This window comes from Pezoporus occidentalis, unplaced genomic scaffold (assembly GCF_034315485.1).
Source record: "Pezoporus occidentalis ecotype Australia unplaced genomic scaffold, CSIRO_AGI_Poc_V1 ctg63, whole genome shotgun sequence".
Taxonomy (NCBI): Eukaryota; Metazoa; Chordata; class Aves; order Psittaciformes; family Psittacidae; genus Pezoporus; species Pezoporus occidentalis.
The window spans coordinates 7,213,585-7,227,657 of record NW_026915977.1 but is presented as its reverse complement, the minus strand read 5'-3'; the positions used below and the strand labels follow the sequence as shown (position 1 = coordinate 7,227,657).

At 46.4% G+C, this 14,073-nt stretch overlaps 1 protein-coding gene across 3 annotated transcripts in view; it reads right to left on the bottom strand.

Moving 5' to 3' along the window:
• Positions 1–14,073, bottom strand: part of NEXMIF (neurite extension and migration factor) — a 165,021-nt gene that overhangs the window by 48,966 nt on the left and 101,982 nt on the right. For 2 of the 3 annotated variants that reach the window (XM_062640129.1, XM_062640132.1), the window contains exon 2: positions 7,321–7,455. The exons of the other annotated variant lie outside the window; for it this stretch is intronic. The gene's annotated coding sequence lies outside the window, so the exon portion shown is untranslated. The remainder of the gene's footprint in view (positions 1–7,320; positions 7,456–14,073) is intronic. 3 annotated transcript variants of the gene reach the window in all.

Sequence of the window (14,073 nt, the reverse complement as noted above, 5' to 3'; positions counted from 1 at the left end):
CAGTTATTCCATCTGTAGAAACACTCTACTGGCACTTGGCACATTTATAGCATTAGCTGCCTTCTAAATCAGCAGCAGTTCTGCCTAACAATTTGGCATTTGCACACTGCCTTGTAAATTACCCACCTTACATCTCTGGGTACGAGGACCATCCCCTCCGAAAAGCCTATCACTGCCTCATGGAAATTCTTTGGGAAGAAAATATCTTCTTATGGGCTTGTGTCTTGACAAAAAAAAAGGGGAGGAAATGGCATTCAGTGGGCACGGTATTAACACTGTGGCTCATGGTGTTACTATGGCAGTAAAATGAAACCCAATGCAACCAGCTGGTTGCTATACTGCTATTAGAGCCTCTTTTCTGTTTCTGACCTTCCTAGAACTCTCCAAAAGGCATTAATCTGTTCAAAACTCATCCAGGATCTAAAGCGCGACGCAAGGTGAAGGTGTTGGCGACGCGGTTCTCCCGGCAGGCACCACGTAGGGAACAATTACGGCTCTGCCAGGAAGGATTTGCTCTGCTTTCTTTTCTGTGCTACGGCACGGCAAAGTCAGGAACCAGGCTAGGAACGGCTGCAGCTCCACATCAAGCCACAAAGCAGCAGGAAACCACTCGGCAATATCAGCAGCGATTTGTGCATTTCTTGGTTGAAAACAAAGAGCGGTGAAGGTCTGCATTATTGCCTCCCCACTCCAAATCGCCTCCCTTCTTTTGTCTACCCAAATCGTTGGGAGGCAAAAAAGCTCCCCTTCCCAAATGGCTCCCGGCTCCAAGCTCTTCTGAAAACCCTTTCTCCTTATCTTTACCCACACCTGACCCATTCTTACACATCCCCATCAACAAAGTGTAGGAAAATCACCAAATTAAGCGCCCATCCCGTGTCCTGCAGAACAGCCATCTACCTCGCCTGCACCTCAGACCTTGTTTCCTACTCCCAAGCTGTGCTCTGGTTAGCTGGTTCTTCCTAGCATGGGTTTGGTCTACAGGGGTTAAAAAAGGGGATAAAAGGACAAGGCAAAAAAAGAACCACATTGAATTAACTCTTCTTCTGCTGCCTCCTGCTTCTAAACTGTGCCTTATTGATTTTTACACCTATTATGACCCTCTAGCATTAGAAATCCAGGGTCACCTGAGGACTCTGAGATGGTCACTGTGCTGCGTCATGACCGCTTGCAATGTGACAGCAAGACAGAGTTCAGAGCTCTGTGCTTGAAAAGGGCTGGCTCGGATTGTCGGGGCTGAAAAGGAATTTCTTACTTCTTGTTTTGCAGGTGGAGATCCAGCACCCGGAGCTGAACTGCTCCCATCCTGTCCCACAACAAGCGGTGACTCAAAGTGACTCATTACCATTCTTTTGGAATTAGTGACTTAGGTAATGCTCCCCATGCTAACATTTAATAAGATGGTGTTTTTTCTGTTCATTTCTATACTCTCCCCTCTCTTGGTGTGTTTCTTCTTTTAACTTCGGGGAGGGATGATCTCCCTGGGCTGCAGTTAACAGAAAAGAGCAACCCATAGCAGTAAGGACCCACTATCTTCATCAGCTCTTTTTTATCAGCTCATAAAGTCCCATCCTGTGTTCTACCACATAGCAGCAAGATCCCACACCATGTCCATAAGTGGCTGTGGGTGCTAAGGTACCTATAGTTACGTAATAAATAGCTTAACCCACCCCTCTGCAAAGGGCTGCCAGGGACTCGGTGTCACAGAGGCACCAAAGGATGCTCTGACTCCAGAGGTTGGTGTGCCCCTCGTGTCTCCATCTCAGGCTCGGGGCGAGTGCAGGGGCTCTTGTAACACATCTGGAATGCTCCAGTGCTGCCTCAGCACAGGGAAGCTGGCGCAGGAGCAAGGATCTTAGAGAAGGAGAAATGAGTTGAGCTGAGTGACAGCAGGCAGCGGCCGCAGAGACCACTGATAAAACAGAGGATCCCAGCTCCGTGGCTGCTCTGCACTTGATGAAAATGTCTGCTCCCTCTCTCATAAACACACACAAACCCAGAAATAAATAAATAAACCCCTCTCCCTGCAGCCAGTGATGCATACGAGATGACTGCCTCCTCAACATGAGAGCAAAAGGGCAAATGAATCACATTACACTCCATGAATAAAAAACAGAGTCTTAATGCAACAGTGACTTAATGATTTCATTTTCCATGCACTAGACAGTTTGGCCTCATTTGCAGAGGTGCTGAGCAATCCCAAGTCCCACTTCAGCTAATGGGGACCGCAGGCACTATGCACCTCAGGACTCTCCCATGAGCCCTGGATGTACCTAGGAAGTTCTCCCACCTGGCAGGGAGGCTTTCCCTAGGGTTTGAGAGATTGAAAGCTGAGAGCAGGGATAAGCATGAGCCAAAGACCTCAGATCTCGACCTGCTGCACCTGGATCTGTCCTCAGGAGGATGAGATTAGGGTTTACAGCTCTGACCGGTGCTTTATTTCCCACAAGGTGAGGAGGAAGGAAATACGGCCTGCAATGGTGCCCAGGCACTTGGCTGGCCTGACTCTGCACATCCCCTATGCAGAAGTTGGAAGAGATGGCAGCAGCAGCCACCTGAAACAGTGAAAACAGCATTACCCCTCAGCAAGGTGCTCACAGAGCAGGTATGGAAAAGCACGTAGTGCAGGGGTGGCAGAGCCAAACCACATCCCGTTGTCGTTGCATTACTGGAAAGGGGCTTCTGCAGCAGCCCAAAGCCAGCCAAGCGCCACACCAGCACACATGCATCCTGAATAGAGGGCCTACAGGGATGCTGGGGAGGGACTCTTCATTATGGACTGTAGTGATAGGACAAGGGCTAATGGGTTAAAACTGAAACAGGGGAAGTTTAGATTGGATATAAGGAAGAAGTTCCTTACTGTGAGGGTGGTGAGGCACTGGAATGGGTTGCCCAGGGAGGCTGTGAAGGCTCCATCCCTGGCGGTGTTCAAGGCCAGGTTGGACGAGGCCTTGGGTGAGATGGTTTAGCGTGAGGTGTCCCTGTCCATGGCAGGGAGGTTGGGACTGGATGATCTTAAGGTCCTTTCCAACCCTAACTACTCTATGATTCTATGAATAAACTCTGTTTCGACCCTGTCATGGGGCCAGACACACCACTTCCCCTTCCTGTGCTTTTAGGCCTCCCTATGGCATTTCAAACAACTCCTGTGTCCACTTTGTTGAACCTTGCTGTTTTCTTTTAAGCATCCTTCTGCACTAGCAGCGTTTCTCGAAGCAAGCCTTGGTATCCATATCCCTATCATAGCCAACACAGTGGTGGTGCAGACAAGTGTGAGCTGCACCCCGGCCTTGGCTCCATCCTTCTTGGAAGGAACAAAAACAATAAAAATACCTTCACTATTTTCCTACGTCTGTTTGGAAAACACATCCCAGGACAACCTCTCCCAAACAGCATCAGTCCTCTGGCAAACAAAACGAAGTCAAACGCAAACTATTTATTGCCAAAACCTCTTCCTTCGTTGTAAAATACTGTTTAATTTTATCCCTTAGGCATCTATTATCTCATAGCCCATATTATTTTTCCAGCTATTACTGCTTAATTTCCCCCATCCAAAAAGTACGTACAGACACAAGCCAATTTCCGTCTTGGCATAATTGTTTATGAGAAACAAACAGCTGTTTCACTAGGGTCCTAACAAATAGAGGGGAATCGATGCTTCTCATCTCTTCATTAGCTTCCCACAAGAAACTGGCTGCTGTCACGTGTGCTCTACCACTGAGCATCATCACCCTCCCAGCCCCAGGCAGGGACCCGCATTGATGGGGGGGACACTGGAAGGAGGGAAGAGAAACCAGGGGAGATCCACTGGACCCCATGTTCACAGGCTCACACTGTGATGGAAATAAGAGCCTATGCTGAGCATAAACATTTCCCTTTTTTTCTTTAAATAAAAGCTGCTGAATTTTAATAAGAGCTTGAAATAAAAAGTAAAACCCCATGGCTAATGGAATACGCTTATGAAAATGCTTGGACTGCTTCTCTTTTCCCATTTGTGGTCAAATTTCTGTGGTTTAGTGCTTGGTTTTGTTGCGTTTCTTTTACTAGCAGAACTTCTGTAGGGTCTGAAAGATGTTTGCAAGATGCTATTGCTGGCTGTGTAAGCACAGGACCTTCTCAAGGTCCATAACCCTCCTTTTACGGAGATGGTGGTGATGGGATTGTGCAGCAGCTGGCACAGGAGGCAGCAGCAAACACCCAGCAGAGGTGGAGGTTCACAGAACAGACCCCAGACTACAGCATGCAGCAGATAAAGAATAGCCAACTTAGAAACCCAGATAAAGAAAATGATTGAAGCAATTAAGGAATATGCAAAACTGCAAAATATTGTAAAGGCACACAAGTAGCTCAAGTTAAACAAAAGCCGTGAAAGACAAGGTGTGTGTGCATGTGTGAGATGGACACAGAGCTGGGTGCTGTTCTGGTTTGCATTTCCACGAGCGTTTTCCATGCAGAAGTCTGTAATTCAGTCTAATTCCATTTTGGGTTAAACATCCCTTGAGATTATTTCCCTGTTTACGGTAGCATTGGGGTACTTGGTGCTTGTGGAATTGTGCGCAGTTACACATTCCCAAATGAGCAGGCAGAAAGGGATTTGTAATAGAGGGGAAAGGGAGAACATTTCTTAGGGATCATGCAAGAGCCTAAATATGCTCAGCCCTGGGTATGGGGCAGAGCATCTCCCACTGTTGATACTGTCTTGGTAGCCAGTTTCAGCGAGGAGGCCTTTAGGGACAAAGCCTATGCTAAATATAGGGATGGCCATTTCAGCCTAACTCCTACACCAGCCAGCCACACACAACCCAAGAGGCATTTCTGCTGCTGCTCCTTCATTTGAATACTTTATTCATGCTTGTGACAAAAGGCATCACTAACGTTTTCCTTTCTGTCACCCGTCCCGCCTTTAGCTGCTCAATTAAAAAGCAGGAAAGCTCCAAAAGCTATTGCAAGCATCACATCAGTGCTTGCGACGCTCCCGCCTTGTCCAGTGGGTGTTCCCACAGCAAATAGAAACTGCAAGCAGAGGCCGAGCAGCAATGAGTCAGGAAGGCAGAAAGGCGTGAAACCAAAATGAATGGAAAGGCAATAAACCTGCAATATTTCACCACTGGTACGGAGTTCCGGGATAACCTCCATCTATCAGCATTATCAGCGCCTGGGAGCTCACCGGAGCTGTACTTACAGTACATTAGTGACCCCAGCAGAGAAGAGGCTGCAGCCATGTGGGTACATTGCCATGTCATGGGCTGAGGCCACCGTGGGATGTGGCAAGGGTAACAGGCATTCACCATGTCCAGCATCCTGGGATGCTCCTCCAGAACAAGGGAAAGAGCACTCCAGCTTTTACCTGTGTCCCAGGTGGAGCAGAGGAGAAACTGATGGAGCAACCCCTGGCAGCAAGATGATGCCCTGGTCCAGGAAAGGGACCGATCAAGGAAAGGGACCAGTGAGGGATACACATGCTGAAATGCTCATGGACCCTGATGCAAAGGAGAAAAAAAGGCTCCCACCCCTCAGGCGTGACTCCAGCAGCAAACCAGGTGTGCAGCTTAAGGAATAAAAGGAATACTGTTCCCTGTAAAAAGGCTGCAGAACAATTCCAGGAATCAAATTAAAAAAGAAGACTCTTTTCCAGTCACCCCAAAACCCACCAGTGCCCCTTTATTTCTCATGAAGGCACGAAGTGTAGCAGCTCCTCTTTGGGGCAATGATGGGCAACCCTTTCTCTGTATCTACAGAGAGATTACAGCATCATTACTAAGAAACAGAGGATGGGGACTACCTCGATCCCTTGTGTTCCAGAGCACCAGGTACAAAATACCCTGCCAGTCCACTTCTAGAACCCATGACTCATTTGTCACTCCTGTGCAGAACAATCTAGTTAGCTGCCTGCAACTCCTGCCCATCTCCTGCACCATCCCCACCACGGCGGTGGGAAGACCCAGCTATACTTCCAATGCAAAAAGCAGTCGTGTACAGGCTTTGCAGTCAAGTCAGACTCATGGCATTACACAGAGAGCTGTCACCCCAAAAACCTGTGTCCCCTCCAGTGACGCACAGCTTGGACACAGGTTGGGGTCCCCTGCCCAGGCTGTGACTAAAAACCACCAGTCTCTCCCCAGAAAGAAGCTAATTCCCCATTAGTGTTGCAGAAAACTCGGGCAGCCAGCAAGAAGAAAGCTTTTTAAAGAGATATAAAAACAGGATTTTTGTATTGAAACACATGCCACAGATGGTGTAGCAGACGAGGATTAATTCATGAATCATATTTCTTAAATGATACAATCTCTCTTTTCACTTCCATACTTTCCCTTTTTGACTCAGAAGCAGGGATTTAAGATGCCCTTCCCAGATATGAATTTTGCATGAACAAACATTGCAGGGGTAAGAAAAAAAAACACCAGGATATAAAAAAGGCAGCAATAAACCAGAAAACCCAGATGTTTAAAGCTAAGTTCTCTAATGTAAGCGAACACATATCCTGTCCATCTACGAAAGAGCATGTGTGGAAATGCAATATATGCAGGCACAGACCTGGGACTAGGGTGGGAAAATGCATTCCCTACCATTTGGAGATTACTAATGCTTCACCCAGGGGTCTGAATCACAGAAGCTGATTTTCTATCTCCTCCTATCTTATTCGCCACCTTCACAGCAAAAGAAAAGCCTTAAGGCAAACATTTCCACTGAGAGGCCCTCCACACTCTGCCCTTCAGGTCTGTCCCTCCTCCACCCCCATCAGCGCTTCCCTTTGGAATATCCTGGCACTGGCACCACCAGGTTGCTCTCCAGGAACAGCTCACGGAGCCCACAGCACCCAGGGGATTGCAGAAAGCAACAGCAAGCCAAAACATCCTGCCCCACGCAAACGGATCAACCGTAGCTTGCAACCACAGCTGAGTAATGTTTAAAGTGGAAAAGAGAGGAGGAGATGACAAATGAGCTTTTCAGTAGCTGGAGATGCTGAACTCCCAGCTCCTTCTCCACTGGAAAGCTATCTCCAACCAGCCAAACCCATACAAAGCCCATGACCCATGCAGGGACATGACCTTTACCTAGACAGAAGCACAGATCAAACCAGGGTGAGAACAAACAGTGCCAACACTCCAAGATGCCAGCACGCTGCCCTTCAGGGCTCTTTCTCACCTGCCAAAGGTGCTGCTATACCTTGCTTACACCACCAAATCAGCATTTCAGTCATTTTTACACATAAAGCAGCTGGGTATTTGCTTTACAGCTTCTTTATCCAGCCTTGCCCTTACTATTGTAGCTTTACACACAAAGCTGCAAGTTAGAAGAAGGGTAAAAAAGATTACTTACCCTTAAATTATTTCAATCTTTCCCTGCTTTGTGTATGACGTGGGCTTCTCTTTTGGTTACTATTTCCAGATTTGGTCTTTGGGTAGGTGAATGGAAGAGGAGAATGAAAGGAGTTGTATTTGATGACGATGGAGACTGTAAAATAAAGAGAAGGATTTTAGTGCACCACAGTCCTCTCTATACATCCATATCAGATTAAATTAAATTAGTGACACCTACATAAATGCTTCCTACTGTTTTCATGCACATACACACATATCACAAGTGTCAAGGAGGAAGCAGCTGTCAGTGATATGGCAGGGGGGGAAAGGAGCATTTTCTATAACGGAAAAGGGGAAAAAATAATCTAGCATAACAACCAGCACTGGAACAGCAGCAGAGGGGCTTCCATGGGTTTGCAGGAGGAGGCAGCTGCCCACCAAACTGAGATGGGTCGAGACCACATGGGAGCACAGGGAAAAGGCTTGAGCAGAGAACAGTGTGGAAAGAGCACGGGTCAAACAAACCCAACAAACACACTTTTGCACCCCAAAAGTTGAGCTGCGTCAGCTCAACTGCTGTTGAGAAAGCAAGAGAAGAGCTGAGAGTTTCAGGAATCACAACTCCTCCATACCCTGTAACGAGGAAAGGACTCCTAGCACAGAAAGGAATGCATAATTTGGTCACTGTACCAGCAAGGAGGAAGACCCTAAATCCCAGATTAATCTCCCACCATCGGCTTTAATAGCAGCATTTCTGCTAAGTGGTTTTCCCCTACACAGACCCACATATCCATGTAAACACACAAACAAACCATTTGGCTTCCCAGTCGTGGGGTATGCAGCTGCTCAGGGAAGGGCTCGGTGCCTCTGACATGATGCCAAGGTTGAATTCCTGCCACCCCATCTACTCCTACCCCTCTCCCACCGCTGACTCCGTGCCCTGCTCCTGAGCAGGCTCTTTAAGGCAGCCCAAGGCTCCCCAGCTCACCCTGGGATAGCCACCTCCTCCCCATTTGCCTCCCCAAATCACCATCCACTTAACAAGGCAGTTGAGATCCTTCAGCAGTAATTTCATAGACTCAGAGTGGTTTGGGTGGACGAGACCTTAAAGCTCATCCAGCTCCAACCCCTGCCCCGGGCAGGGACACCTTCCACTAGAGCAGGTTGCCCCAAGCCCCTGTGTCCAACCTGGCCTTGAACACTGCCAGGGATGGGGCAGCCACAGCTTCTCTGGGCACCCTGTGCCAGCGCCTCAGCACCCTCACAGGGAAGAGCTTCTGCCTAAGAGCTCATCTCCATCTCCCCTCTGTCAGGTTAAAGCCATTCCCCTTGGCCTGTCCCTACATGCTAAGTTGCTTACATTTCATTGCTTTCAACTGCTTACATTTCATTGTAAGCAACCGAAAAAAAGAACAAAGATGAAAGGAGCTGACTTCCATGCTATCATTTTTCTCATGATTACTCTTCCATCTTCTGTATGTAACTGGCATCTCCAGCACTGTGAGCCCCAGCCCAAACACCAAAAGCACCCCCAAAAAAACCCATATTTACACAATTACTAAGAAGGTGCCATTCCTGCTGGTGGGAAAAGAAAAGATCCCTGAGTCAAGGAGACTCATTTTCCAGCCTCAGTTGGTTGGAAAAGCACAAAGGTCACTGCAAGGAGTATATAAAAATACATGCTAACATTGAAGAGGTATAAACATAATACTAAATATCAGGTTTTATACCCAGATCAGTATTTAACACTTGCCCAGAGGCCTTTGATAAACCCCAGGCGCTTTAACAAAGCGAGGAAGCTTTTCACCGCTATTTAGCAGAACGGGAATAAGTAAAGCACAAGAGAATAAAACTGCTCAAGACATCAAGGATCAAGTCAGAAACAAAAAGCCAGGTCTCCTCATCCAGCTCCTCCACCGCTGAACGCCCGCCCTGCTAGGCTGCTCTATTTAAATAGAAACACTATTGTTAGCCATAAGCAATGCAGACTCATTAACATTTATTTTAGTGTTATAAAATATATTTTTGAATGCTTGAAGCAATAATCCGGAGGAAGTGCTAAAGCTCGGAGCAGATTTCCAATATGTCCCAGCTTTTCCAGAGAGATTTCAGGCCTCCTGGAAAGACACAGACCGTCTCAAGGCTGCGGCGCGGGAGCGTGCCGATACCTCCAGCCAACCCAGAAAAGCAGCACATGCAAATTCCCTGCCCCTGCTTCTGCTCCCGGATTGTTCAGCGAGAGGTAAATCTAAAAATGCTGTTGGCTTTCATTACTCATGGACCACAGAAACCCCAAACTATCGCTTCCAAAATGTTTTTAATGCATGTGGGTGTTCATATGTGAATAACACTTGGAAACGGAGGGACCTGATGCCTGCAGAGACACCTCCTCGAGGAGCACGCCGGCAGAAACCCCCTGCCAGCACATGCAGCTCCCGCTGGAACGTCCTCCATGGAGCCCAAGGTCAGCACGCAGGTCCCAGCCAGCCCGCATCATATCCCAAAAGCTAATGGAGACAAACCATGTTTCAAATCCTACTTTTCATTAGCCCAGCCTCTCTCCCCACCGCCGTGAAGAGCAGGCAGCATGGGCAGCAGCCCTCACCAATCCCATAAGCCATCAAGGAGAGAGTTTTGGGGTTGGTTGAGAGGAGCAGCAGTTGGTAGTGTTTGTTCCAGTGGTATCCTTAAGAAAATCCAGAGAAAATTGTGTGGGAGGATGTGGAACCACACAGACATAAGACAGATTCAATACTGAGTACAGAAACCAGAGGTACACACCGACGTACAGAGCACAGTGCCCTGTTTTTACCAACCCCCAACGTATCAAGAATAGGGAGGGATGCATTTTATGTTATACATACACTTTACAAGAAAACTCCAGTTTTCCATATGAGAAAGCCAGCCTTGGGCCACTTTGGACAAAATAAAATGGGAAGAGGCAAGAAGGGAGAAGAAAGAGTTTTCTTTTTCAGTGCCAGAAAAGTTACTGCACCATCAGTGTTTTACAGGTGCTCCATCATTTCAGAGTGGCCTTTAATCCATGTTTTGGTAGGGAAAGGAAGACCCAAGACCTTTTCTGCATGCCATGATGGAGCTAGAGGAGCTGACACGTCAATGTTTAAATCCACACATCTCTTCCCCAGTGTGGAGAGGGAGGGACGTGCTCTGGAGCTCAGCCACGGTGGTCCCTGGCACTGTGCAGATGGCAGTGGTTTGGTTACCCGGTGCTAAACGCAATCTGCGCAAGCTACAGCATACACCAAGTTCAAAGTCAAAATGAACATTTGTTCTACAACAAAACACATTGCAAATGATCCTTAACAAATTTTAACTGTTGGTACAGTCAGATAAGAGCTCAGTAGCGTATATCATACCCTGTCGTTATTGCAAGCTCTGTGCTGCTGAACATACGAGTGGCAATGCGGAGATCTATATTTTGTATTTCAGTATAAATTATAAAGCAGTGTATAGACCTGAAGAGGCAGCTCTGCTCTTTCCTGCATTGCTTCCTTCACGTGTTTCAGCCCATTAAATTCCTTCTCCATTTAGTTGCTTTATTTTGGTTCCTTGTTGTATAAAATCGTTCCACATTCACCAAGCGGCAAAGCCAAATAAATAATCACAAAACTTCCCTGCACAAACTCCAAGAGCTGTTATGGGAAGCAGAGAGGGTATCAGCAGATAGAGACAACTCGAAGGCAACCTGAGGTTTGGTATTCTGTGTCAGCTTGACACACAGGGGAAATAACCCTTTAATCCAGTGCAGTGTATTTCATTTACTGTAGTGTTATCCAGTTCGAAGATGTTATGAAAGGAATCCCTGGAGAGACTTAAGACTTCAAAACCAGCCTGAGTTTGAACTTAATTCCACCATTGCAAAAGGCTGTAGCCGTGGAAGATGACCTTTTCCATACCTTGCATGCCAGGAGCCATTCTGCCTCATAATGTCATGCCAAATTAGAATATTCTCTTTTTGTTTTACTCAGGATTTTGTTTTGCCTTTTCTTTTTAATTAAAAGCATCTGTCACTATTAATGAAATGGGGGGGGAAAGGAGAAGGGAAAAAAATCAATGAGACAAACAGATTAAAACCGGTGACGTCAAGAGCTGGGGAGAGCAAAAAGCCACATAATTAACAGAGGGACTTTCACCTCCACATGATCTGGTCACCACAGAACAGGTCAGGACCAGATGAGCATCACTGCCACCTCCTTGCTGCTAATTGCCCACCTGAAACAGAGGGATGCTCTTGCCATGCTGGCCTCTGCCCAGATACATCACCCAAATCCCACCAGCAGCGGGAGCCTGGGTGGTCTCTCTCCTCTCCTTGGATAGGAAACAAGAGGGGAAAAATACCTTTAAACTGCAGATCTCAAAGCCGTTCAGGTCTTGCCAAGGTTATCCTGAATAACAGGTTCAGATGTGTCTTAAATACGGACTGTAAATCCATGTTAGTAGAACAGAAGCTGCTGGAACTCCCTGTGATGGCAGGGATGAAGGTGTGAAGTCTGACCTTCAACCAGTTGCAGGAGCTTCACTGACCATATGGAATGGGATGGACTGGGCTAGACTAGAATAACCCAGGCTGGAAGAGACCTGAAGGATCATCTGGTCCAACCTTGCACTCACTGCATCTTACAATTTGGATTGTGAATGTATTTAAATGTAAATTTGTATTTTCAAAAACAATGTTTTCCCCCCAAATACTAAATTAATTACAAAATGTCTTCATAATGTGAAATCCGATAGCCTGTTAAAGCAGCACAAACAGCTTCATTGTATCACTAATGGTTAGAAATGTTCCGTCAGCACAGTTGAAACAAATGTAAACTAAATATGTCAAGGATACATTGCTTTCTGCTCTCACCATTTTTTTAATGTCTTATTTCATGGTAGATAAAGTGAAAAATCTTTTTACCTGACTTGGTGAGAGGCTCATTTACTCATGCAAATTTAAACCCAAGTGTCATAATACAATGAAATTATAAAAACATATCAGAAAGAAGTTAGCGAGTCACTAAATTTAGCTCCTAATGGAGTTCAACCTGTCTTATACAGTTGTATGTTAATGGGAAGAGCCTACAGTGCTCTGTAAACATCAGAGCACAGCTTAGAAACCATCATTGCACACATGGGCTTTCTGAGAGGAACGCTTCAGGTTTACAGCCTCACACACCTATGATCTAAGGGTAACTTCAATTTTGATCCCAGCCAAGGTTATGAGCACGGAGAGCATAAAATAAAGCAAAATGCATTGTAATGGGCTCATTGCAAGCACTGGGCTCTGTGGAGCTGCTTTGCAAACTCCGGTAAGGAGCAGGGGGGACCTGGGATGAATTGTAGGTTAGGGAGTTAACATACAGAGGGATTTTCTAAACCCATACAACATATTATGGCTGACATGGTGAAGCGCTGAGTTTGTGGGCTGAAAGATACTTGGCAGCTTCAGGGCTTGGCTCTGAAGCTGGGTAGATCCAAGCAACAAAGGAAAACTGGTGCATCTGAAATAACAGCAGCAAACCACGCACTGAAGCAGCAGCAGGATCCTCTGTTACAACCTGATTTTTTAACTTGCCCATAGTCCAAGTACAGCACTAAGATGAAGTCTTCTCTCTCAGAAACAATCTCTCATTCCAGGAGGAAGCCAAGAAGATGAAAGGGTTATAAGAGAAGGGAAAGAGATGGCTAAAGTCAAGATATGTCCAATCCATCCTTCAGACCTCCACTGTTCATCAAAACCAAAGCACCAACTAGGCACAGTGGGGAAAAAATGCCTCTGCAGAGGAACTGGCTGAAGAGACAGGGAGGCAACTTCCTAAAGATGCTGATGTCCATACCCCTGCCCATAAGAGCAGGCTTGGGTTTGGGTCCCAGCCATGGAACCTCCCCCAGGTCATTTACTGGGTGGCTGCAGCAGAAACCACAGCAGGTACAGAGCAATACTGGCCCATGTAATGCTGCTGCAGCTGAAGCATGAAGCTGGGGCCCAACACCCCATGGAAGGAAGAAACAAAGATTCCTCACCTGGTAGGACATCGTGAAAATAACACCCTGTAAGGACAAGAGGAACTAATGGAAAACATCAAGTTGCATTAAGGGCTGTGTTAAAGGTTTACAACAGTCTCCAGACAAGTTCCTGAACCTGATGTTCCTGAACCTTTATGGACCCACAGGTCAAACCAGAAGCAAAAAATACCAGTTTTAGGAAATACCACTTGTTGTGACACAAAAAAAAACCCTCCACCCTGTCCCTATGCATGGGTAGATATAAAGACCTTTCCTCGTGAGAATGAAAGCCTGCTGTAGAGTTATGCTGTAACTACAAAAGCACTAACCTGTCCCTGCCTTGTAAAACACAAAGGCTGATACAAGGAATTAGGGAGCTGTCCTACATCTAAATGCCTTAATTAATTTGTGAAGCTCTGCCCCCTTCTCGGAGGCGTGCGCCGTGGCACTTTTGTTGCTCCCTCCGATTGCCACAGTTCTCTATTTTATTTTTATCCTGAGTTAGATATGAATCAGGATCTGCAGAAGACAAAACAGCACACTGCAATCAGCCAGCATGCCAATTAAACTAAAAGATACCCTGGAAATTAAAATTAAATGCCATATCTATGAAAAGAAACAGACAGCTTCCTCAGAAACAACAAAAAAGCGCCTGGATTATGGGAACACGACTGTGGCAGCCCAAAATCGGAGCTGAAGCAGTTCTATAACTATCATCCTTCACATCTGCATACTGTAGATCTTCATCAAATTGTGTATGTTT